Below are 25,734 nucleotides of genomic sequence, written 5' to 3' on the forward strand. Positions count from 1 at the left end.
GGTGGAGTCGTGCTGCAGAAACGGTTGACTACAGACCCGCTGCAGACCAAACCCAGAATATCTGTAAGACTTTATTTTTACGTCGGTATGACTCTGAAACTTGGAAAAATCCATATAATTTACAGACAATCCGTATAGGTTGACATGTATGCCCAAGATTGGTCCCTGTGAATTTGTAGACACTGGCAGTAATAGGAATGGACTTGTGCTGTTGGCCGTATGAGCATGACAATAGGAAACAGAATGTGCCCTTTTGACTTCTTAAAATAGGTCAAGGTTAGCCATCTTTGAACTTGTCCAAGGTCTATGTTCTGAGAATGCTCCTTGTGAATTGTATTTTACCAGTTACAGGTGTGCAGTCCAGAGATGAAGTCCAAACAGTCAGATGATGTAGGCAGTAAGTCTGAGGCAGGAGGAACTTGAAGGGATGGAGCGAGAGCAGGGAGATACAGTACATAAACAGCTGAGGACAAGAACACTGGGTGTGGTGAAGAAAATAACTCGCCACTCTCTAAACAGCAGTGAACATCTTAAATACAGATACAGACGAGTGACAGGTGATGTGATTGGAATGTGAAACAGCCATGAGGGACCACAGGTGATAAGGACACACCTACAAACACACAGACAAAGTGGCGACTGGGATGTACAACTAATCCAGAGTGAACATTTAAAAACAGTCAGTAACTACAACAAAACTGTGAAGTGAAAACTCCAGAACTGGCTAAAGTATATAACAGCCCACAGTGAAACCTGGGTGAGTGTGTAATGACAAATCTAAATTAACTACTACAAAGACTGTGATCTTATGTTTAGATAGGTGTTTATCGTGGAGACTTAGGATGGAGTCCTTATTCACCATGACGAGAAGTTAATGCTGCGTTTAAACATGACGACAAGTCACGAATGCCACGAAGTAAACATTCTTGGCCGCTGATCACGAATGTGATGATTTGAGGCAGAGGCGTCAAGTGTCCTCAGGAACTGCTGCAACCTGTTCCCACGCATTACGATTAATGACACGTGTTGCTGGAGAATTATCAGGAACCATTACACACGGTCAAGAATAATGTTCCGCGTTGTTGCGTGCTGTTGTGTGCTATCACACGTAACAGCGCATTGTTAAGTTCTGTCACATTGTAAATGAGGCGAATTGTCTCCACACACACCCCCATATTCATCCAACCGTCAGTTGCTGAACAGTTCAGATCGCTCCAGTTTGCTCCTCAAAATCCACAGAAGAACTTTGTGACTGCTTAGTTGGGCTCTGTGCCATGGAGTGGCGCAGAAAGGAGGAGGAGACGCAGCGAGAGCCAGATGTGTGGCTCCACACAGCTCTCGTCTCGCTCATTTTTCCAAACATCAGGCACATGCAGCAAGTGGAACACCTCCAGGAGCGCACTGAAGAGCATTCAAACAAAACTTTTAGCCAACTTGCCTTCACTGTCCTCCTTCAGCATACTGCAGCAATGAAACTGAATGCAGTGCAGCAGGGTTTAATTATGTGCATGTCAGAGAAGAACGCTGTCACTCTCTATGAAGGATCACCACTAATCAAGACGGATCAACACGCTCAGTTGCAACCTCCACGACATGAGTCGAAATGAGGGGGGTGCGTGACATTCGTGGAAGATTTTTTGACAGCCAAAAACATGTTGCACGAAAATCACGAATATCACATACCAACACACATTATTAAGAAATCTATTCAGATGCGTTAAGTCACATTAAGAATAACAGGAATGTGCCAAGAATGACACAAATATGACATTCGTAACGTGTCTTGCCTATGTGTGAACGTACCATAAGTGTTTTAGTTATGCTCAGTTGTTTAAAATATCTTCTTAAAGGTGTCCAGCAAAGTCAGAGAAATCACATTTCCAAAGCAGCAGTTTTTATTTTGCCAGCAAAAGGAATTCACAAAGTCATTGTCGTCTTCTTCTTCAACAAAAAACAAAACATTAGAACAATAGCATGCGGTCACCTTTATATCTTAAGGGGTCAGTTTAGCAAATCTTACACCAATGAAAATAGCTAATGACATCATTTTTTTCAAAGCAATGTGCAGGTGCAACCTGGTCTCACAACAAGTCGTGATTCAGCAGCACGAAATATACATTAATCTATTGGTTGTTGTGATGAAAAGCCCCTCATTTTCAACACGGCAGCACAAATTCATTCTAATTCATTCCGTGATGGCTGCACAAAATTAAAAGTGAAGCGGGGTGTCGGGGTGGTTATGGTTAAGGTGGGGGGAAGAGTAAGATTAGGTTATGGTTAAGGTGAGGGTCAGGGGTAGGAGTAGGGTTAGGAATAGTGAGTTAAAAAAAAAACTAATTTCGGCACGGGAGCACGAAAAAAAAACATGAGACTGGGCTGGATGATCACTTCTTGGAAAATGCTTTATGAGTTCATCTCTTGGTCATTATGCATTGTGAGGTTACTCTGATCATGGAAATTCACCTTCCTTCAAAACCCAAATGATCATTTTCACAGATATGTTTGATTTTAATTCAGTTTTCATTTTCTTTAAAATCAAGTGCTTTACTCAAATTATATCCTTAAATCCAAATTCTGGTCTCATAGTTTCCTTTTATAGAAAACATACATTTTGCACACAACATATGTCCTTCTAAACATCTGTCAAAGGATATCAATAATACACTACATCTTCTGTCATTTGCACATCATCATAACAAGCTTGTTATAAGCACATCATCTGTCTTTGGTAAAAGATTACACTACACTATCATTGCAGCTTGTATAATAGAAATTTGCTGGAGCAATCCTGTTTGCAGCATTAAAACTCTAAGATAAATGAAAGATGTAAGATGTGTACGTGAGAGTCCCTTATTGTACCATCTGTTATTTAATGGTTATTTAGTCTGCTTAGTGGTTGGTTTCAATTCCATTAGTACTGTATTTTACATGTCACCTGTCTCAGAGAAATTGAGAAAGCTTTCTTGTAAAATATGAATTTTACTCTTCCTTCTCTCACTCTGTTTTTCTTCTTGAAATTATTTTACAATGTCATCATAATAATATTACACCTTTGCAAGCAGCTGTCAAAGATATGTGCAGGCAGAGTGTATGTGCCTTTGTACATACATGTCTTTGTACAGCACTTGAGAGCACTGGACGTTACACCAGGATTTTGCTGGTCTCGGGCACAATCACTTTCTTGTGATGGAAGATGTCAATGCATCCTCTCTGGCCCCAACCGTTAACGGTAGTTCCATGATTTGGCGAATGCATGTGCTGGATGTAAATATGACAGCTTTATGCCAGGTTTCATACAAGGCTTACAGTGTGTAAGTAACAATTTTAAAATACAGGAGGAAATATTAATCATGTTTTTTTATTTCAGGTTTTTTTTTTTTTTTTTTTCAGTTTTCAGTTCAGCCATTCTGGCTGTCTGAGTGACACTAATCTAAGACACAAATGGTTTCTGTGAAATGTGGTGGAAAGGTAGGCCTATGGTCACAGAAGAGTGGAATAGATTTTGAGTTGCTGGCAGATCAAGGATCAGGAGGTTATGTGGCCACTGTAGGTTTTTTTTGGTATTTGTTAATGAAGAAGAATTCAAAATCCAAACCAAGGTTCTTCTTTGCTGTGGAATTTGGAGCCCAGTCTCACTTTGTGTGTGTGTGTGTGTGTGTGTGTCCCCATACCAAAATGAGTCACATTTTCATGATGTGTTTGTTTGTTTTTTTTATTATTATTATTTTGCTAATTCTAACGCTACCCCTTCGAGTAACCCTAACTATAACTACCACAGACCCCTACCGTGTCACCCCGCATTTCGTGATACTGTCACAAAATGAATTTGTGCTCCCATCACGAAAATGCCGCTCATATCACAAACTACTCAGTTAATTTACTTTTGATGATGCCATCATGAAAATCACGTGACAATGGGTTGGGAATTTGGGGTGGGACACAATCAAGAGGTGGATTCTGACATTGATCCTACGTGCTGATGCTTGAGTCAAATTCCTTTGATCTCAATTCAAACGGCAGTAATCAGGATCAACATTCAGAAATCGGGGTCTGATTTCATCAATCAGGATGAAAGGTGAGGAACATGATCGAAGATGAGTGATGAGGAACAGAGATTGAGATAAGGATCAAAGGGAAGAGTTCATTCTGTATGTGTACTTTGGTCTATATCAAGATGATTACCTGGATCTGGTGGACAAAATATATTTTTGGACTGTGCTGGTCCACTATATTGGACTGAGGATTGGAATTTGATTTGTGGCTTAATTTAAATTAAAATAGCACTGTGTGACCTTGTCATAGGTATGCACTTCAGTTATAACACCTCCCAATTACTTCAGTAGTGTTGTTCTTTGACAGAGTTTCCAAATCTGCATTTAAATACAGTTGCAGACATTATATTGGCATGAAAAGTTATCATTGGGCTTTGTCAGAAGTATGCAAACTGACTGTCCTGTAGTTTTCAGCAATGACAATATACGCCTCTGTGATAAAGGCTGTAGCTTTCAGAGGGTGTAGTTTATCAGTGTGGCAGAAAAGACAAACGTATTAAATCACCTTGACTGGGACAAATGCATTAACCCTCTGGGGCTGACCAAGCTTTACTAAATTATAAATAACGTTTTAATGATATGAGATAGAAACTTACTTTTTTTTTTTACTGAAAAGTTAACTCCACGGACTTTCGAGCCAGCCATCAGCCATCTTTGTACTCCTCACAGAAGCTGTGTGATGACGTGTGCAATGTGAGTGTCCAATCAGAATTGGTTCACCGTCACATGGTTTTCTAAAATCCAATCGTAGGGCAGATTTACCTCACGTGAAAAGCCAAAGATCATTTTCAGGAGTGATATGTTACTAGTTGGCCCGTTTGAATAGCCCCCTGGGTGCTCCACTGAGTACATACTATTGGCCTCCAAATGCACCCTGCGCCATTACACACAGCGATCAGTGAAAGCAGACGGAGAGCCTCTGATGACAATCTCACGTGCTCAAATAAAGAGTGTGTAACTATCAGGGTTGCTCCACTAGTTTGCATGTGAATGTTACTGGATAACTATGTTGCTTTCTCTGCGTAAAGCACTGTTTACCATATTAAAATAAAATGCATAGACCATTTTGTATATATTGTTCAAAATGTGCATTTGTGGTTATTGTTTGAACCTTTTTGTTGTACAGTCTTTCACACAAGACCTCAAATTACCTTTATAAAGTGTCAAAACAGTTGTTTATCATAGTTTGCTGTGTGTTTTGAATAAATGTGTGTGGAAAATTATTTTCCGCTTTACTTTTTTCTTTCTTATTTTTGTTAGTAAACCTTTATTACCCTTTAAAACACAACAAAAGCATATATATTCTGAAAGCACAGGTTGTCCTGAAAAAAGAGACATAAAACTTGATTGTGGGATGCAGGGAGAGCTGTTAACAGCAATAATAAAACATTTATGCCAGGCGAGTGAACGGTCCAAACAATGCCCTCGGACCCCAGAGGGTTAAAGGTGAAATTGTGACATTGCTAGAGGTGGGCAAACAGAGAAAGAACGTCTCAGTTTGGTTTACGAGTCAAATTCCAAGTCTAAGTACAGATCCTACAGGCATGTTTCTCCTTTTTGTAATGTCTGCAGGCTCAAACACACAAGTGTTTGTCTCACAGACAGACGACAAAACTTGAATACGTGAACACAACAGGTGCTTACAGGCATGCTGTGTAATATAATTATTAAACAATTACCATCTGACTGTGTTCTAGCTTGTAATTTCCAAGTAGACCAGGGCCAAAAAATGGTTCAGATATTGCTTGCATAATATTCCCATAAGCCAAACAAAACTTATCATTGTTCAGCGAATATCATTTGTTTTTTTTTTTCAGCATCTGATATCATTATGAAAACTGACACATTTAGCCAGGAGTGCACATTTACAAAAGACCATTCATATATCCAGCTGGTCTCTGTCTCACACATTTTTGTGTAATGTGGGGAAGTCACATTTTGTAGGATGAGTGGACAAGCTAGTGAGTGAACGCCTATGAATTTAAAGTTAGGAGCATGTTGGTAGTTTTGATGTTACAGCCATACATAAACATCAGGCATATACGTAAATGGAGTTGGTATGTTAAGATCTAAACATTTTAAGATTGCCCTTAATATCAGTTGTCTGCCTGGTTTGTTGCCATTCAGGATCCAGGGTGATTTTGTGGTGTGGCGGATGTGGCAACTGGCAGCACTAGTGGGTGCACCCATACTTGACTTGATACGAAGAGAGTATTACACATTATGAGCAGATTGAGCTGAACACTCTGAGTCACAGCTGGCTCATACCTTGAACATGATATACAATTTTAATATTGAAGCAGCAATTTTGCTTTCCCCCTTGAATTCAGGGGGTAACATAGAGAAGAACGGTGAGACAAACAGTAACAGTGACAATAACTGATGAATAGCGACTGCTTACTTCAGACTGCAAGAAAGATGTGGAAAATAATAAAAACAATCAATTAACTATGTTTGAGGTCATTATGGTTTTGCGTGTATAGTCACTGAACATGATTTGCATAATGCTGAAGTCCCTGAATTACAACTTGACATAGTGGGTCTGTAGCCATGGCAAGCACCACAAAGCACAGAGCACTCCATCTCATGGAAGAGGGCATGTAGAGCGGTAGGACAAATGCACTGTGCCAACACGTGGCAAGAAATGACCATGGAACTGCAGCTCAGCCAACCAGTAGAAGGGTGTACTCAAAGACCCCACAGGTGGGAGGAAAAAAGTCTGATGAAACATGGGATGTAGGACAGTGTTTTGTTTTAATTTGATAGACTTCAGCATGTTTTCTCAAAGGTTTGAGCTTTATGTTTTCCACTGCTCCCTCTGAGCTTCATGCAGACACGGAACAGTGCTTGCTTGAGGTTAATACAGTTTATGAAAAGCTGATATTTATCCATCCATTTTCTAAACTTGCTTACTCCAATTGAGGGTTACAGAGGGATGGAACATATCCCAGCAGTCATATGGTGTGAGGCAGGGTAGACCTTAGGCAGGACAGTAGTTTAACACGGGGCCACATATGGACAGATGAACACATTCACACCTGAACACACACTTATGGCCAATACAAAGTTTTTTAATTCATCTAAGCTGCATGTCTTTATATGTGGGTGGAAGCCAGAGCACCCAGAGGGAAGCTGCACAGTCAAAGGGAGAACATGCAAACTCCACAAAGAAAGACCACAGGTAGGAATTGATCCCATGACCTTCTTGCTGTGAGGCATCAGTGCTAACCATTAATCCATTGCCCCACCTAAATGTGATCAAATGTAAGAGTAAAATAAATGTTTAATTTTAAAGTGGGTGGCATTTTTTAAATTAATATTTAATGTCGATACTTTCATTATACAGGTGTGGACACACACACACACCCCCCCCCCCCCCCCCGCCAAACATATTACACAACCTCCTTCCTGTACTCTTTATCTTATCTAAAATATTTCTGATGACTCAACAAAAAAATCCAGCGTCTATCCATAAATTTGATTCCAGTGTGAGTGGGGGTGACATACCCCTGATATTCTCCCCACATGTCATTATTCGCCTGTGGCTGATGGATGGTGTCACTGGTGGATGGTGGATGTCATTTGTGGTGGAATAAATTGAGCTGTTGAGAGGTACAGTGGTCTATCCCACATCCAAGTTATTTTAACATATGAGTGTTAGAAGTTCAGAAAACAAATGACAAATTAAGTTTTATATGAAATGACAAATGTTAGATGTCTAAATCTGTATTTGGACAGCATCAGTTTTATATCAGAAGGTGGCCTATGCAAATGACACAAATGGGAGTTGCTGTTGAATGAACAGGCCTGGTGCACTGCACTTATTCTTTTTCCATTTCCGTTTTCTCTGCTTTGTGATTGAACACTCTCTTGGCATGCCTGTTACAACAAGGCAAGCAAACCAGTCAAATGCCTGGGTTCCCCGACTTGGCCTGGAGCCCCCAGACAATGACTGGTTATGAATTTTATGCAACGACAAACTGTGTGAGCACCCCTTTAAATTCTGTGCCAGAGTCAATGCAGAAAAGTGCAGGACACTGTTATTGGAATCCCCCTCAAGGGGGCCCCTTCCCACAGTAGTCAGCCACATGACATAGTCAACTGGGTGAGGTGTAAAGTCCGGGGTAAGTGCAGCGCAGTTGTGTGGTGAAGAAATACAAACACTGGCAAAATACAAAACTTAAGCAATTATGAAGCGGAGTTATCTGTCAGGAAGCCAGAAAAGAAAGAAGAAAAAGGTAGAGTAAGAAAAGGAAAAACAGGATAGTGGTAATTGATAATTTACATTGGGTAAATTCGGACAACAAAATGTAATGTTTGTGTTGGCTACCTGCCTGGCTGTGTTATGTTAACAGTGTTGGATCTTCATAAATGATAAATGTCCACTCATGAACTGACTTTCCCAAAAAGTAATCTACTGGACCACGCTCAGAGAACTTCCTCGGTAATGTACACTTGGCAAATCAACGGTCTCGCATCACCCTCTGCTGGACTCTTATGAGTATAACACCCAAGGTCTCATGTAGACATACAAACATAATATCTATAACTCCTCCCCTTAAGTTAACAACTTATACCTGTTCACATTTATGTATTACTTTTGTTTATAATTTATTTTTAATAACTTTTTAAAAGTATGTTTTGATTTAGTTACTGTGCACATTGAAGTATTTTGGATTTTGTAATGACTACACAATTTGCACTCTTTATACGCTGGTTATTATGTGATGGTAGTGGGGTTCATATGTTCAAATGCACTCTCAAATATGTTATTGATATAAAGTGTGAGCTTGTGTCTACGCTGTCGTTCATGTAGGCTTTGTTCAGACGGGGCGGGGTGCTGCGGTGTAGGGGGCCTCCAATAGAGGTGGATGATACCAGGAATTTTGGTATTGATCCGATACCAAGTAAATACAGGCCCAGTATCGCCGATATCGATACCGATACCAATACCTTTTCATATTTAAGCTTCATAGAGCCAAAGGATCCAAAAGACCTAGGATAGAATTTCGCCAAACATTGTACGTGACAACAAAATACTTTATGATCACAATCAACATTTTTGTTTAAAAAAAAAAAAAAATCACTCAACACAACTTTAAACAAAATCTCCTGAGGTAGAGGGCTGACAAACCACAATACAAGGGTCCGCTGCTCCGTGTTGTGTGACACAGCGCAGCGCTGCTCTTACAAACAGCGAGTAGACTTGAATCTGCGTGCGCAGCAGTCAGTGCATGCGGGAGAGAAAAAAAAGGTTGAGTATCGATCTTTTTACACGAGGATCATTCAATATCGATACCAGCGTTAGTATCGATATTATCAATATTAGGATCAATCCACCCACCTCTAGCCTCCAACTCCATTTTGCTTGGGCCCCAAATGCTTTGAAATGGCCCCGTCTCTTGGTTTCTTAGGTTATGTGTCAGCTTTACTTTTTTTTTTCTTGTTTTTTGTGTGTTGGGGACTCTGTACTAAGGGTTACTCGACCATAGCAATGGTTCCAAAGCAGAGTAAAGTGGCCTGAGGATGTCTCATACAAGTACAAAACAAACATGACCCTCACACTGATTTTGTGTCACTGAGGTTTTTCATCTGTTATGAACATAATATAATTTCAGGGACCGTCATCATAATGATGGCGGAGGATTAGCAGAAATCTTCCATTCCAGCTTATTAATTAATCAAAAACCCAGACAGAGCTTTAATTCATTTGAAAGCTTGACTCTTAGTCTTGTCCATCCAAATTGGAAGTCCCTAAAAAACCAGGTTTATTTGTTATTATCTATCGTCACTGGTCGTTACTGTGAGTTTCTCTGTGAATTTTCAGACCTTTTGTCTGACTTAGTGCTTAGCTCAGATAAGATAATTATAGTGGGCGATTTTAACATCCACACTGATGCTGAGAATGACACCCTCAACACTGCATTTAATCTGTTATTAGACTCTATTGGCTTTGCTCAAAATGTAAATGAGTCCACCCACCACTTTAATCATATCTTAGATCTTGTTCTGACTTATGGTATGGAAATAGAGGACTTAACAGTATTCCTTGAAAACTCCCTTCTGTCTGATCATTTCTTAATAACATTTACATTTACTCTGATGGACTACCCAGCAGTGGGGAATAAGTTTCATTACACTAGAAGTCTTTCAGAAAGCGTTGTAACTAGGTTTAAGGATATGATTCCTTCTTTATGTTCTCTAATGCCATATACCAACACAGTGCAGAGTAGCTACCTAAACTCTGTAAGTGAGATAGAGTATCTCGTCAATAGTTTTACATCCTCATTGAAGACAACTTTGGATGCTGTAGCTCCTCTGAAAAAGAGAGCTTTAAATCAGAAGTGCCTGACTCCGTGGTATAACTCACAAACTCGTAGCTTAAAGCAGATAACCCGTAAGTTGGAGAGGAAATGGCATCTCACTAATTTAGAAGATCTTCACTTAGCCTGGAAAAAAGAGTCTGTTGCTCTATAAAAAAGCCCTCCGTAAAGCTAGGACATCTTTCTACTCATCACTAATTGAAGAAAATAAGAACAACCCCAGGTTTCTTTTCAGCACTGTAGCCAGGCTGACAAAGAGTCAGAGCTCTATTGAGCTGAGTATTCCATTAACTTTAACTAGTAATGACTTCATGACTTTCTTTGCTAACAAAATTTTAACTATTAGAGAAAAAATTACTCATAACCATCCCAAAGACGTATCGTTATCTTTGGCTGCTTTCAGTGATGCCGGTATTTGGTTAGACTCTTTCTCCTCCGATTGTTCTGTCTGAGTTATTTTCATTAGTTACTTCATCCAAACCATCAACATGTTTATTAGACCCCATTCCTACCAGGCTGCTCAAGGAAGCCCTACCATTATTTAATGCTTCGATCTTAAATATGATCAATCTATCTTTGTTAGTTGGCTATGTACCACAGGCTTTTAAGGTGGCAGTAATTAAACCATTACTTAAAAAGCCATCACTTGACCCAGCTATCTTAGCTAATTATAGGCCAATCTCCAACCTTCCTTTTCTCTCAAAAATTCTTGAAAGGGTAGTTGTAAAACAGCTAACTGATCATCTGCAGAGGAATGGTCTATTTGAAGAGTTTCAGTCAGGTTTTAGAATTCATCATAGTACAGAAACAGCATTAGTGAAGGTTACAAATGATCTTCTTATGGCCTCGGACAGTGGACTCATCTCTGTGCTTGTTCTGTTAGACCTCAGTGCTGCTTTTGATACTGTTGACCATAAAATTTTATTACAGAGATTAGAGCATGCCATAGGTATTAAAGGCACTGCGCTGCGGTGGTTTGAATCATATTTGTCTAATAGATTACAATTTGTTCATGTAAATGGGGAATCTTCTTCACAGACTAAAGTTAATTATGGAGTTCCACAAGGTTCTGTGCTAGAACCAATTTTATTCACTTTATACATGCTTCCCTTAGGCAGTATTATTAGACGGTATTGCTTAAATTTTCATTGTTACGCAGATGATACCCAGCTTTATCTATCCATGAAGCCAGAGGACACACACCAATTAGCTAAACTGCAGGATTGTCTTACAGACATAAAGACATGGATGACCTCTAATTTCCTGCTTTTAAACTCTTAAAAGGTTTTGAATAATCAGGTCCCATCTTATCTTAGGGACCTCGTAGTACCATATCACCCCAATAGAGCGCTTCGCTCTCAGACTGCAGGCTTACTTGTAGTTCCTAGGGTTTGTAAGAGTAGAATGGGAGGCAGAGCCTTCAGCTTTCAGGCTCCTCTCCTGTGGAACCAGCTCCCAATTCAGATCAGGGAGACAGACACCCTCTCTACTTTTAAGATTAGGCTTAAAACTTTCCTTTTTGCTAAAGCTTATAGTTAGGGCTGGATCAGGTGACCCTGAACCATCCCTTAGTTATGCTGCTATAGACATAGACTGCTGGGGGGTTCCCATGATGCACTGTTTCTTTCTCTTTTGCTCTGTATGCACCACTCTGCATTTAATCATTAGTGATCGATCTCTGCTCCCCTCCACAGCATGGTTTTTTCCTGGTTCTCTCCCTCAGCCCCAACCAGTCCCAGCAGAAGACTGCCCCTCCCTGAGCCTGGTTCTGCTGGAGGTTTCTTCCTGTTAAAAGGGAGTTTTTCCTTCCCACTGTAGCCAAGTGCTTGCTCACAGGGGTCGTTTTGACCGTTGGGGTTTTACATAATTATTGTATGGCCTTGCCTTGCAATATAAAGCGCCTTGGGGCAACTGTTTGTTGTGATTTGGCGCTATATATAAAAAAAAATGATTGATTGATTGATTGATAATACGTGTGAATTGGTTGATAAGCAAAACTCTTTTTCCACAGTATAGGACAGACTATTTTCTGATGTGTGTATTCACACAGCACTACACAATATCCTGAATAATTTCTTTGGCTCATGTTAGATAAGATAAAGGTCAGAGGAATCTTTACTGACACTGGAAGGTCCGTTCTGTAAAAATGACTGAAGTGGAGATTTCAGTGGAAGAAAAACATATATTCTAAATGACTACAGAGATCCCGCTTCCCTATATGAAACTAATTTAATCCAAATAGGGCTAAAGCAAAGAAGAATAGTGTGGTATCTGAGCTCTGAAAAGCTGCTGTTCTGCAGTGACATCATGCTTTCTGTGTTTCACTTAATAATCAAATTGATTTTTTTGATTACATTCACAATTTCTCCAGTCACAGCCACATAAGCCTGTAATGTCTTCTGGGTTGTCTGGGTGTCTTGGTGGCTTTCCTCACTCTTCTCTTTCTTGCACAGTCACTCAGTTTTTGAGAAATGTCTACTCCATGCAGATTTACCATAGAGTGCCACACTGTTTGTATATCTTCATAACTGATGTATATGAAGTCCAAGACACGTTCAGTGGCAGCTTTACCATCAGAGAGTCTCGTCCACAACTACCACAAAAGACTCCAAGCTGTCATCGGTGTTAAAGGGGGCAATACACCTTATTAAGAATAGAAGTAGAGTATGTAAACTTTTGATCAGGGTCATTTGGGTATTTTCTGTTTTCCTTATGACTTAAAAAGAGTAAACACATTTGTTTGACAATAAATGGCGTCACCCAACCACTAACCGTGAGTGAAAGAAAAGTTTTTGTTATCATTCATATTCTCTGAAAAATGGGCAAAAGAAATTAATTAATAACTGTCAGGGTATGTAAACTTTTGAGCACAACTGTCTTTCTGAATTAGGCTGTCCATCAAACAGCGATTGGAGTTGATGTTGAACATCAGCATTTATAAGGTACGTAGTAGAGCCCGACCGATATGGATTTTTTGAGGCCGATAACGATATTTGGATGAAAAAATGCAGATAATCGATAAATCGGCTGATTTGCTGATAGCCGATAAATCAGCTGATATTATTATTTTTTTAAATGAATAAAATGTTCTTTTTTGGACCCTTAGCAAAAAAAGGTATGAGCTAAAAGCTGAAGCTTTGTCCTTATATTGATTAACTTTATAACAGAGAAGAATTTTCAAGTTCAAAAAATACAAAAATGCAATTGGAGCAGTTAGGGGGCTATTCAAATGGGCCAACTAATAAGATATCACTCTGGAAAATGATCTTTGACATAGCACGTGAGGTAAATCTGCCCTACAATTGGATTTTGGAAAACCATGTGATGGTGAACCAATTCCGATTGGACACTCACATTGTGCACGCCATCACACATCTTCTATGAGGAGTACCTAGATGGCCGAAGGTGGATTGAAAGTCGCGGAGTTAACTTTTCAGCCAAAAAAAAGTAAGTTTCTATTTCATATCATTAAAAAGTTATTTACAATTTAGTAAAGCTTGGTCCCAGCCATCGTATACGACAGCGTCGACCCCAGACGGTTAATGGCGAACGGCAGTAATTCCCAGAACCCTTCTGGATTACCAGTGAATCTGAATGTTTCAACCTCTTAGCAGTAAACAAAAGTTTTTCATGCTAGAAATAAGGTCTACACAACGTGGGCATAATAAAAAACGACCAATGCAATGAAGCACATTTGACACATTACTACATAAACTGAGTTAATCAAACTGAGTTGAACTGAAATGGGAGAAATGTGGGGTGAATGTAATCGCAAAGTTATTACAAACAACATCCTTATAAACTTACTTGTCTGCTTTTGTCAGCCGATCAGTGCAGTGCAACGGCGAACTATGGGGGCCGGTGATGAACACATTTAAGCAGGGGTGTAAGCAGCTCTCAGTTGAATGGAGTCAGAGCTCTATCTACTGGACAAATGGTGCAAGGACATTTTACATTGCCAGCACGAGGGTGATTCTTTAACTACGGGCACTATTGGCCTTGTAAATGTAATTTCCACCACACCATTGCCTTACAATATAAAGCGCCTTGGGGCAACTGTTTGTTGTGATTTGGCACTATATACATGTGCTCTGATGTCACTGTTTATCTCCATAGAAACTACCCAAACAATCTTTCATACAAACTGTTTAAAGGGACATTACAGTGTTGTGGTGGAAATTACGGCAATAGTATAGGACAACTACATTTTGTTTAAAAAATGACAACAGTTGTATGACATTGAATACCCCAATTATGTTTTGATTATTTTACTGATATTTTATTCAGAGATATTTTAAAACATTAGAAAAAAATGTTTCTTTACCATTCATTTTTATCATTGAAGATCAAAAGTCTGGGTGTGGGACAAGCACAAAACGGCAATATTTGCATATAATGATGCTGAAAAAAGCTGAAAAAGTCATCATAGACTAGTAGAACAAATTTCTTAACACACTTTCATTGTAAAGATAACTATAAAAGTGTGAAATTTCCCCTTTTTTTCTGTTTTTCATACAATATGATCAAAGGACATAATAAGTGCCTGTAGTCTAAGAATCACCCACAAACGTTATTTCAGTAACTGTTCTTTTTATGAGAAATTATCGGCGTTCTATCAGCAAAATTTCGGCCGATAGTGAGTACTTTGAAAGGGCTTATATCGGCCGGCTGATATATCGGTCGGGCTCTAGTACATAGCACATTATTTTGAAAAAGAGGGCCGGCACAGTGACTTTTTGTTGTTAGCACTGTTACCTCACATCAAGAAGGTCATGGGATTACTTCTCACGTGTTTGTGTGGGTTTTCTCAGGGTCCTCCGGCTTCCTCCCACTTCCAAAGACATACAGATGAGGTGAACTGGAAATTTGAATTGACCATAGGTGTGAGTGAGGGTATTGTTGCTTTTGTCTGTCTGTATGTGGTCCTGTGATAGACTGGTGTCCTGTCCAGTGTGTACCCTGCCTCATGCCCTATGTCTGCTGGGACAGGCTCCAGCCCTCAAGTGACGCTTGACTGGAGTAAGTGGCTCCAGAAAATGAAACACTGTGACTCTACATTTTACTTCAGTCACCTACTGCTATTTAATGATGTGTACGATTATCAAAACACTGTGACTCTACATTTTACTTCAGTCACCTACTGCTATTTAATGATGTGTACGATTATCAGAGGAAGACAGGAGAGTATATCAGCAGCAAGCTATTTCAAGCATACATTAGAATGTGTAATTAAGAAAATAATATGTATATAAAATTAGCCGGTTACCATTAGTTATAAAATAAAAGTTTCTGTCCCACAAGTTGTTTTGATTTGGATCCTAGAGATATGGTGGCTGTTTCCGGTCATTATTTTCATTCTTGGAACTGGTTCAAAGTTTGATCAGATCCTTCTCTCAGCTGCTGTGCTCACAAGATTTGCCACTATATAACAAAGGCCAAAGTCTAAAGCTGGAATTAAGACACAAAAAAGGAATTCCAAAACAAATGCAAGCACCTCATGCCCATTTTGCGCTATAATATTTTGGATGGTGTTGTATTTTCAGCTGTGTACATATTGTGAATAGGACCGAAAATCCGCTGCACTTGTCACGATACTCCCTGTTGTTTTCCACGCATGCCCACGCCTACTGTAAATTTTAAATAAAAGAAATGATACGCCGTGAATCTATATGAAATATGGAAGTCTGTAAAAGTGTATTGTTTGGGAGGGATGGAAGCATTTCTATCTGACAGCATTTTTTATGGTGAAGGAATAAACAATCTGGCATCCTTTCTTGGAGTGGGAGTTGTATGGATGCTGTGAACATCGGCCTCTGCATGATCGTCTCTAATCTACACCCAAATATCTTTGATCATTTTTGGACGAGTTGAATAATTTCACATCCTTTTCATTTCCAGACATTATGTAAGGCTTTACCTCTCATTCTGTGTGGGTAGCCTGTGATCTCTGCTGACTGAATGACAACAGACCATATGCATGTGTGAAACATCGCATTAGGTAATTATGCAAATGAGTATCTATTGTACATGATCCGATTAGCCTCAAAGCCGCCATGAGGGACCAGAGAGAGAAAAGAAGACTAACTGCATGGACATAGTTGTGGGCTAAGAGAGATGAAGGGGTGAACGAGAAGAATGGAAGAAAAATCTGATGGATTGTTGAGGGAGGAATAATGAAAGAATAAAGAGGGAAGCATGCCAGGAGGATGCAAAAGGCAGATGTGGAAGAATGAGTGGAAGGAAATCACCAATAGAGGGTCAGATGAGACTGTAGAAAAAGAAGAGAAGGGATAAAGTGATGGAAGGAGAGGGTTGTCTGAAGAAAGGAGAGTAGGGCTGGATGGGAAAAAATACCTTTTGATTTACTGTAGATGTAAAATAGACTCATGCTTGAATTAATTCCTGATGTTTTTCAGTCTTAATAAAAAATTTGCTGGCCAACTTTGAACATTTTAACAGCAAAGATTTGACATGTCTGGTCTTTTTTCAGACATTTTTCAGTAATTTCAATATTATATTCAGATAGATTAAATGCACCAGCCGGTCTGCTCTGTGTCAGCCTGATCCTGTCAGATCTCAGAAGCTAAGCAGTGCAGGACCTGGTTAGTGCTTGGATGGGAGACCTCTTCAGAACACCAGCGTCTGTGTGTGTATGTTTCTCCAGGTAAAACTGGAGTAGCCTCAGGAAGGGCAACCGGCGTAAACCAAATATCAATGCGGATCTAGCTGTATCCGCTGTAGCAACCCCAAACAATGCGGGAGTAGCCGAATGGATGACAACAACATTCTGATAGAATAAATGAGTATTCCTTAGGCCTGAAACTCCAGATGTTTTACAGGTTGCGTGGCAACTACATTGCATGTTGGTTTTAATTTCAACAGCTGTGTTAACCGGTTTACAGTGCGCAGAGCGCTTGTAAGAGGAAAACATCCTTGAGGCATATCTCGTGTGATGGCTACTGCCATGCCTAGTTTTCAGGTATGACACAAATAGAATGCAGCAAAATAGACCAAGAAATGATCAGTAAACACTCATGTTGAATTTATGTTAGCAATATTAAATAATTCACAAATGAGGAAGAGGTCACCGTCTTCTTTCGGCCAAATCCATCTTCTCCTGTCACACCAGTCACCTCTATGTCCTCCCTCACCACATGCAGAAACCTCATCTTTGCCCTTCCTCTTCTCCTCCTGCCTGGTGGATCCATCCTCAGCATCCTTCTCCCTCTGCATATATCCAATCCCTCTCAGCCTCAACTATCTAATGTTATATAACGGCTGAGTGGACCCTTGTCATTTGATTGGTGGGTTGTATGTCACGTGACATGGATTATTTGTACCATTTGCCTTTGTGTTTCATTGGCCATGCAATAGTTCTTTTTTAGCGTGCAATTTTGGTGCTATATGAAATGAGCTATTGCACGCCCCGACCACCACACATGCTCACACTGCCAGGGGCAGAGTTTGTTTTGCTGGCAGATGATGATTTGGAGGAGCTAACTGACGCTGCTAATTCTTCTACAAGTAACGCAAAAAAACAAATCAACCATGCTGTAAGCCATCTGCATGTATGAAGAGCTGTTAGGATAAAAAGCAGTACAAATTCCTGACACAATTTTTTGCTGGAGTGAGGAAAGCAGACGGCAGTCTGAACACAAAGTCAGTGGACGGCATCACGGACTACTGAGAGCAATTTTGGACTCCTATTTAAAGTTCGTGTTGGATTGTTAAGCAGCAGTGATGAATGCCAAAATGGAAGTCCCTTTTCTGTTGTTTATAAATTAATAAAATATTAATTGACAAGGCTCTATTTTCACTGTTATGTATAACAAATAATAAAGAATGTTCAATGGAGCAAATATTTAATTTGGTGAAAGCTGAAACGTACCATTCAACTTGGCTTTGCCTTGCTGAATGATACGTTCCAGCTTTCACCTCATGAAATATTCATAAATATTCATTATTTGTATATTATCTCCAAACTATTGCACCTGCACTGTCCCTCTGATATGCTCCATTCCTAATCCTGTCCATCCTTGTCACTCCCAAAGGAAATCGCTGCATGCCACCGCCTCAAAGCTGTACAACATAGCTGGTCACCTTATAGTTTTGTAAACTTTCTTTTTCACACTTGTAGATACTGTTTTGTCACAAATCAAACCTGCCACTTTTCTCTACCCACTCCACCCTGCATATACTCTTTTCTTCACTTCACTGCCATATTCTTGATTCCATTTAACAGCTGACCCCAAGCATTTAGATGAACGTGTGTACCTTCACCACATCTAGTACTTGCAATTGCACTATTCCACCATGCTTCCCTTCACCCACAAACATGTACAACCAATCTCAGTATTTCCCCCTAGCCCTTAACCTTGTAGTGGTAGCACGAAGAGAATGTTTTGGGTTTGGGCCATACTCTCTTACTCTCACTGACTTTCATTCCACAACTGTCCAGAGCAGATCTCCACCTTTCCAGGCAAGTCTCAACTGTAGTGTTACAACTGATCACAGTGTAATCCAAAAACAACACTGTCTCACAAGACTCCTGCCTGGTCACACAGGCAACCCTTGATGTAATCCCATCTCCACCTTGAATTCATTTGTCAACTGCTATCACATATCCTGGTACATATCCTGCACCACCCTCACATATCTTGTCTGCCACTCTAGACTTCCTCATACAATACCACAACTCTTCCCTTGGCACCCTGTCCTAGTTTTTTTTTTTTTTTTTCTCTGAATCTACAAACACACAATGCCACTCCTTTTGGCTTTCTGTACACTTCTCCACCAGAATCCTTTGTGCAAAAATTGTATCTGTACTGCTCTTTCTTGGCATGACTCCATATTGCTGCTCACAGAACTTTTTTGTAAGTCTAGCTTTTTATTATTTCCCTTAACGTCATGCTGTGACTGATCAGCTTAATGCCTCTGTTGTTACTGTAACGCTGCACATCACCCTTGCTCTTAAAAATAGTAACCAGTACACTTCTCCAATTCTCAGGCATCCTCTCACTTTCCAAGATTTCCAACTTCACCTCCGTCCAGTTCTTTTCTCACCTTCTTCCTGAATTTCACACAACCGCCTTCCTCCTTCAGCTTCCACTATCCCCCACTTGGTTCACTCTCCTTCTTCACTTCCAAATTCACCTTACAGACAAACTACAATCTGATGCTGTCTAGCTGTGCTATCTCCTGCCACCACCTTACAGTCTCCTGTAAAGATGCTGGTGCAAAAATAATGAAGTCCCAATAGTCCATTTGTGCAAATCAAATCTGAAAATACCACTGATTCATGAAAACAGCCATAAACTTGTTTTTATACATCCCTTAGTAATCCTGATGTCTGACATATTTGCAAACAGGTTTTCAGCATTTACAAACCAATCCATTGAAACATAGCACCAATTTAGCTTTTGGAATTTTATTCAGAAAAGCAGTTTATTTTCACATTTGATTGGACAGCGCACTGGTGGCGGCAGTTGTTTAAACCCGGTGTCGCCGACCAAATATTCACCCTAAAAATCACTCTGCCCTGCCTTTGCTGCGCATGGCATCATTTTGGAGCATCAGCAGCGATTCACAGGATTATCACCTCGTTCTGCTTCAAACTGCCTCCAGTCATCATCGGTCCTCCAACAGATATCTGAAGCTTTTGAACAACCATCATTTCCATCATTTCAGGCATTATTTCATCATAAAAGACTAGGGGGACTGATCACAGAGCGCCACAGCAGCACGTCTGAGTCTGACGTGCTCCCGGCATACGTTATTTGGAGCATCAATTGTAATTCACAGATTATCACCTCATTTCTGCTTAAAAGCCTTGTTTCTGCATAAAGATGACTTTAGAATGAGATTTTAATTTTTGTCATCTGATGGTTAATAATCACATTATTCCCTTGATCACTTCGGGTGTAGGGAGGCTCAGTCAGTCTCGGACTTACTGCTGTGGCGCTCTGATTGCTCTCCTGTCTTTTATTATGAAATAACCTGAATTTATGTGGAACACGATTGTTGTACAAAAGCTCACATATCTGTCGCTGAGATAGATGGTGACGTGAGTTCAGTTTTTAAGCAGAAACAAGGTGATAATCGATGCATTGCTGCTGATGCTTCAAAATAAAGCATGTGCAGTGAAGGCAGGGTGGACCAATTTTTCGACGACACCGGACCTTGACTGATCCAGTACAGAATTCAAATTTGATCTGCATCTTTGTTTTGGCAAAATTTATGCTGGATGCTTTCCCTGATGAAACCCTACACCAGGGTGCCCAACCTTTTTTTGAACTGAGATCTACTTTTAAGAGTCGACAGTGTATTGAGATCTACCAAGCAATATGGAACGCCCACAGCGTAACTGCAGTATATTGTGCACCAATATAATAACACAATTTTCTGGCAGGTTTAACAATAATAATGCATCATTGAAGTAAATGTGCATGGTGGAAAAGAAATAAGCACAAGTAAGACCGAGACATGGCCTCAATTTGAAAATGTTCCCTAACTTAGTGGGACTTCTGGCCCAGAGAGGAGAAGCTGGTCTCTCACAGTCCGGACAGTCAGAGCTGAGAGCAGCTGTAAGCACTCAGGCACTCTCTGTCTGCATTAGATTCCAGATTTGGACATTCAGTCAGGTGTTGCTCTGGATTAGAGTTCAGTGTCATTTTCCGGTGTGAGGATCCATGTTGAAGAGTGATGCCACCTTTGGACGATATACAGTTCACAATCTATATTTTCCCCAATGGAAACAGAGAAAAACTGACAACAGGCTCTTTGGATGCAAAAGTCAGTAAAGCGCCTGTCAAATTCTAACAAGATGCTCTGTATGTGATCATTATAACTTGGACTCTCAGTCACGTGACTTTTAGTCGGGATTGAGACATTTTGCTGATTGGCTGAGACACGCCGCTCTCTGACTGGCTGCAGCCTTTGTTTACAACGGGTACCACAGTCTCTGGAGGAGTGGAATCAACTTACATTTTCGGCAGTTACGCCACAGCCAATTGTAGAGCGTGGCGTGATAGCCAATAGTGACCGACGTATCAGATGGACCAATCACAGCTATGTTTTCAAAAAGATGCTACCAGTCTCTTTGTATAAGAGACTGTGGTACCAGTGGTAGATTTAGCTGGGCTAGCATTAGATGTTAGCATCGTATTTCTTGTGAATCGTCTGAAATGCCGCTCCAAATTCCCTTTCTTCAGTAAAGCCACATTTACATTGCAGATAAGACAGATGGATTTACCATTCAAATAAATGAAAAATAATACAGGATGAAAATTATAATTTTCTTATCCACCATAGAAGAGGCTCTTCTTCTACTCTGCCATTAAGGGCAGCCAGCATCCTTGTTGGTACATTGCTGCCACCTGCCGCATCAGTTTGTTATAGCAACACTAAATCCTCTCGGGTCCAGTGACAGATTTTTTTTTCATGCGATTGACTGGAACTTAGCCTGTGATCGACCGGTCGATCGCGATCGACTGGTTGCGCACACCAACCCTGGACGTTTATCTGGGTTTGGGATTGGCACGCCAAATGCACTTGCCCTGTACACCCAGTGTGGGCTGATAGTGTGAACAAATTTACAGTCTGCAAAACTGTGCACCCTTCCTACTTCTGCCCTCCTCATTTAACAAGGCTTGTGACTGGCACTCCAAATGCACTGACTGTACCTTCAGAGAAAGGTTAGCTGCATGTGCCAGTTTAAAAAAAAAGTGAGAGTAAGCCATTATTGCAGACAAATGATGTGGAAAGACTGAGCTGGCTGTTACGGAAGCATATTGGCATTCACTTGATCTCCGTAATATGAGATCTTTTCTCATATCTCATAATTACGAGAAAAGATCTCATAATTACGAGATCAGGATGTTGTAATTTTGAGAAAAGATCAGGTGTCTAAATGTTTTATGTATATACTTCCGTACTTCCAGTCCCTCAGTAAAGACGCAACCTGAGCTCAGCCGATGATAACACACTATAATCAAACACAAAGTGTGAATTTTTCCCCTGAAGTGCTCCCGGATGAATGTCCAGGGAGGACACGGGGCGACTTCCCAGCTTCACTCACACAGATCCACCGACCACTGAGAGACACAGCGGGGCTCATTCCCACCCGGGCACATGCCAGTCTGTTGCCCGAGCTGTTGCCTCGCCTCACTGGAGGAGTTCATTCATCCAGCAACAGTTTAGTGGGAAATCCACACTTTGTGCGCGCCGTGGTGTGGATCACAGTGCAGTGTCGGAGGTTACAAATTGGCCTATTTTCGATTATGACTCGGGCATTCTCACGCTTGTCTTTACTGAGAGACTGGAAGTACAGAAGCAATTACTTACACACACACACACACACACACACACACACACACACACACACACACAAATAAATAAATAAAAAATAGCTTGATCTCATAATTACGAGATCCCGATGTCGTAATTATGAGATCTTTTCTCGTAATTACGAGATCAGGATCTCGTAATTGTGAGATCAGTGGTCTTTTTTTTTTTTTTTTTTTTTATCCAGTGAATGCAATACGCTTCCAAAGGCTGTAGCAGTAATGCAGCAAAAACCTTGCTGAAATGCTTCCTGGTGTAAATACATACAAGCACGTCAGCCAAGACAGTTGAATGACTTGGTCACCATGCAGAAACAGCACAGCCAGTGTAGTAGAGCCATTGCTCTCTGAAATAGTGACATTGGCCTGACATCAAAGTAGAAGTACATTTGTTTTTCTTGTGACACTGAAGTGACTTCAGTTTACATTTTTGTTTGTGGGTCCAAACAACTGATGGTTTGTACTGTAAAAGACAGATAAAATCACTCTGAAATTGTTTCCCAGGTATTTTTAACACAATGAACAAATTACAGTGATCATCTTACGTTGTTTTAGGCATCGGGTTTTCTTGAGCAGTGATCATCTTACGTTGTTTTAGGCATCGGGTTTTCTTGAGCAGTGATCATCTTACATTGTTTTAGGCATCGGGTTTTCTTGAGCAGTGTCAACAGGAACTTGATGCCAAAAGTATTCATTTTATTAAATGACTAAGTCGATATAAGCACTAACCCTCATCATTCGTGGATTTGACTTTGAAGGCTAGATATCAATGTAAAAAAATGATTATATTGTATTTAAATATTTTTTTAACAAACTGGCATTTGAACACAAAACTGAAAACATTGTATTCTTTATTTATTTTTAAATAATTTATTTCACTTTCTTGACTTGTTTGACATCATGACTTATGTCAGTATTTTCCTCTTGTGAAGGCACACGTACAAGGCACTAAATACAATTAAGGTCATTAATGCTGAGGCATGTTAAACGTGAGCGTAATGCTTCTATGTCACAAATTAGCTGGACACAGTCACCAAACTGTTTCTCGTCAGCCTGCTATAGTGATAAGAAAATAATGTTACAATACAGCAGGGAACATTGGAAAATAATGTTACAAGACAGCAGGGGACATTAACCTGCAGATTTGTGTATGTTTAGATTTACTTCACTTTAGAGAATAATATTTGAAAATAAATGATATTTTCAGACAAGTATGTTTTGCCAAGATTCTCATCAATGGCGATGATGGCCGTATTATTTGCCATTGCCAGTGTAATATTGAGAGCCCTGTTCCACTTTCAGTGTTTTTATGGTGCTTGACAATTGCAGCTGTAAGTAGAAGCATCAGTGGTTTGTTTGGATGACCACGTTGCATTTACACTGTGATGGTTTTCTGTTTCTGTGACCATTTTGACATTTTGTACTAAAATATGATTTTCTTGTCTCATTTGCTCACTGACATATTTGCTGTGTGTATATATATATATATATAGAGAGAGAGAGAGAGAGAGAGAGAGAGAGAGAGAGAGAGAGAGAGAGAGAGAGATTTGCTGACCTTACCAGGGCAATTCCACAGTCTGCCTTATGACAGCATATTTTTTGCCATGTTTAGGCCATACTTTGTTGAAAACCAAAGTAGATGAGAGCATATTCTTGCAAATGTCAAAGTCATTAACGCTATGTTAATGACACACAAACTTTATTTCTCTTGTTAACAGAGCAGAGCTGACTAACATTCTGTGCTGCAGTTGGCTAACACAGTTCTTCCTCTACTCCTTTCAGTTCTCGGCTCATAACCATACTCGGTGCATTACCGCCACCAACTGTTTGGTGGGGAGCATTACAAGCAGCTGCAGCCAAAACTGAAACTAAAACAAATAAAACCACACAGACCTCCCCCAGTGCCCCACGCAATAGATCTCATAATCCCATTTTCTTAAACAGAGGAACAGGCTGAGCTGGTAACACTGATCTTTTGACAAGAGCGGAAGTTAGCTTTGAGTTAGTGGATGTTAGCATGCACACTATCATCCACTGAATGTCTTGTAAATCACTTTAGAGCTGTTATTAGGTTCCAAAAACAATGTTTTCAGTTTTAGAAGTGTTTATTTCTCACTAGCTTTGACATAATATATGAGAAACGCATATAAACACACAAAACAAAGGGGTTTTAGAGAGACCAGCCATTGATGTCACGGTGCAGCTCTATTGTGATTAGCTGTCACCCCCACCACTCAACAAAAAAGGAACAGATTGAAACAGAATGTGACTTTTTAACCTCTTAAAATGGGTTAAGGTTAGCCATTTTTGAACTTGTCCAAGGTCTGTGTCTGAAGAATCTTCCCTGTTAAATCGAAGACTCTGGCAGTAATAGGACTGGACTTATGCTGGGCACAGACGGATGGATGGATGGACGCAAAGTCTTCACAATACCTGATTGCCATTTTAGATGGCCTCAGGTCAAAAGGAAGACGTTTGACACCAGTGATTTTAACCTTTGGTAAAAGGAACCCATCCATCTATCCATTTTCTTCCGCTTTATCCGGAGTCGGGTCGCGGGGGCAGCAGCTCACGCAAAGCCGCCCAGACCTCCCGATCCACATACACCTCCCCCAGCTCCTCTGGGGGAACCCCAAGGTGTTCCCAAGCCAGCCGGAGAGGTAGTCCCTCCATCGTGTCCTGGTCTTCCCCGGGCCTCCTCCCAATGGGACGTGCCCGGAACACCTCTCCAGCGAGGCGTCCAGGGGTCATCCGGAAAAGATGCTTGAGCCACCTCAACTGACTCCTTTCGACATGGAGGAGCAGCGGCTTGACTCTGAGCTCCTCCTAGTGACTGAGCTCCTCACCCTATCTCTAAGGGAGCAGCCCAGCCACCCTGCGGAGGAAACTCATCTCGGCCGCTTGTACTCACGATCTTCTTGTTTGGTCATGAGCCAAATCTCATGACCATAGGTGAGGATCAGAACGTAGCTCGATCGGGTAAATCGAGAGCTTTGCCCCCCACTCAGCTCTCTCTTC

General features: G+C 40.5%; 1 protein-coding gene and 1 long non-coding RNA gene across 2 annotated transcripts in view; both read left to right on the plus strand.

The window, feature by feature from the left end:
• The window catches only part of il1rapl2 (interleukin 1 receptor accessory protein-like 2), a 1,327,545-nt gene that overhangs the window by 223,832 nt on the left and 1,077,979 nt on the right, over positions 1-25,734 (plus strand). The gene's annotated exons all lie outside the window — the stretch shown is intronic.
• LOC117520996 lies at positions 241-25,104 on the plus strand. The gene is made up of 3 exons (XR_004563842.1): positions 241-333; positions 11,193-11,197; positions 25,075-25,104. It is a non-coding gene; the product is annotated as an uncharacterized LOC117520996 (long non-coding RNA).

This window comes from Thalassophryne amazonica, chromosome 11 (genome assembly GCF_902500255.1).
Source record: "Thalassophryne amazonica chromosome 11, fThaAma1.1, whole genome shotgun sequence".
Lineage (NCBI taxonomy): Eukaryota > Metazoa > Chordata > Actinopteri > Batrachoidiformes > Batrachoididae > Thalassophryne > Thalassophryne amazonica.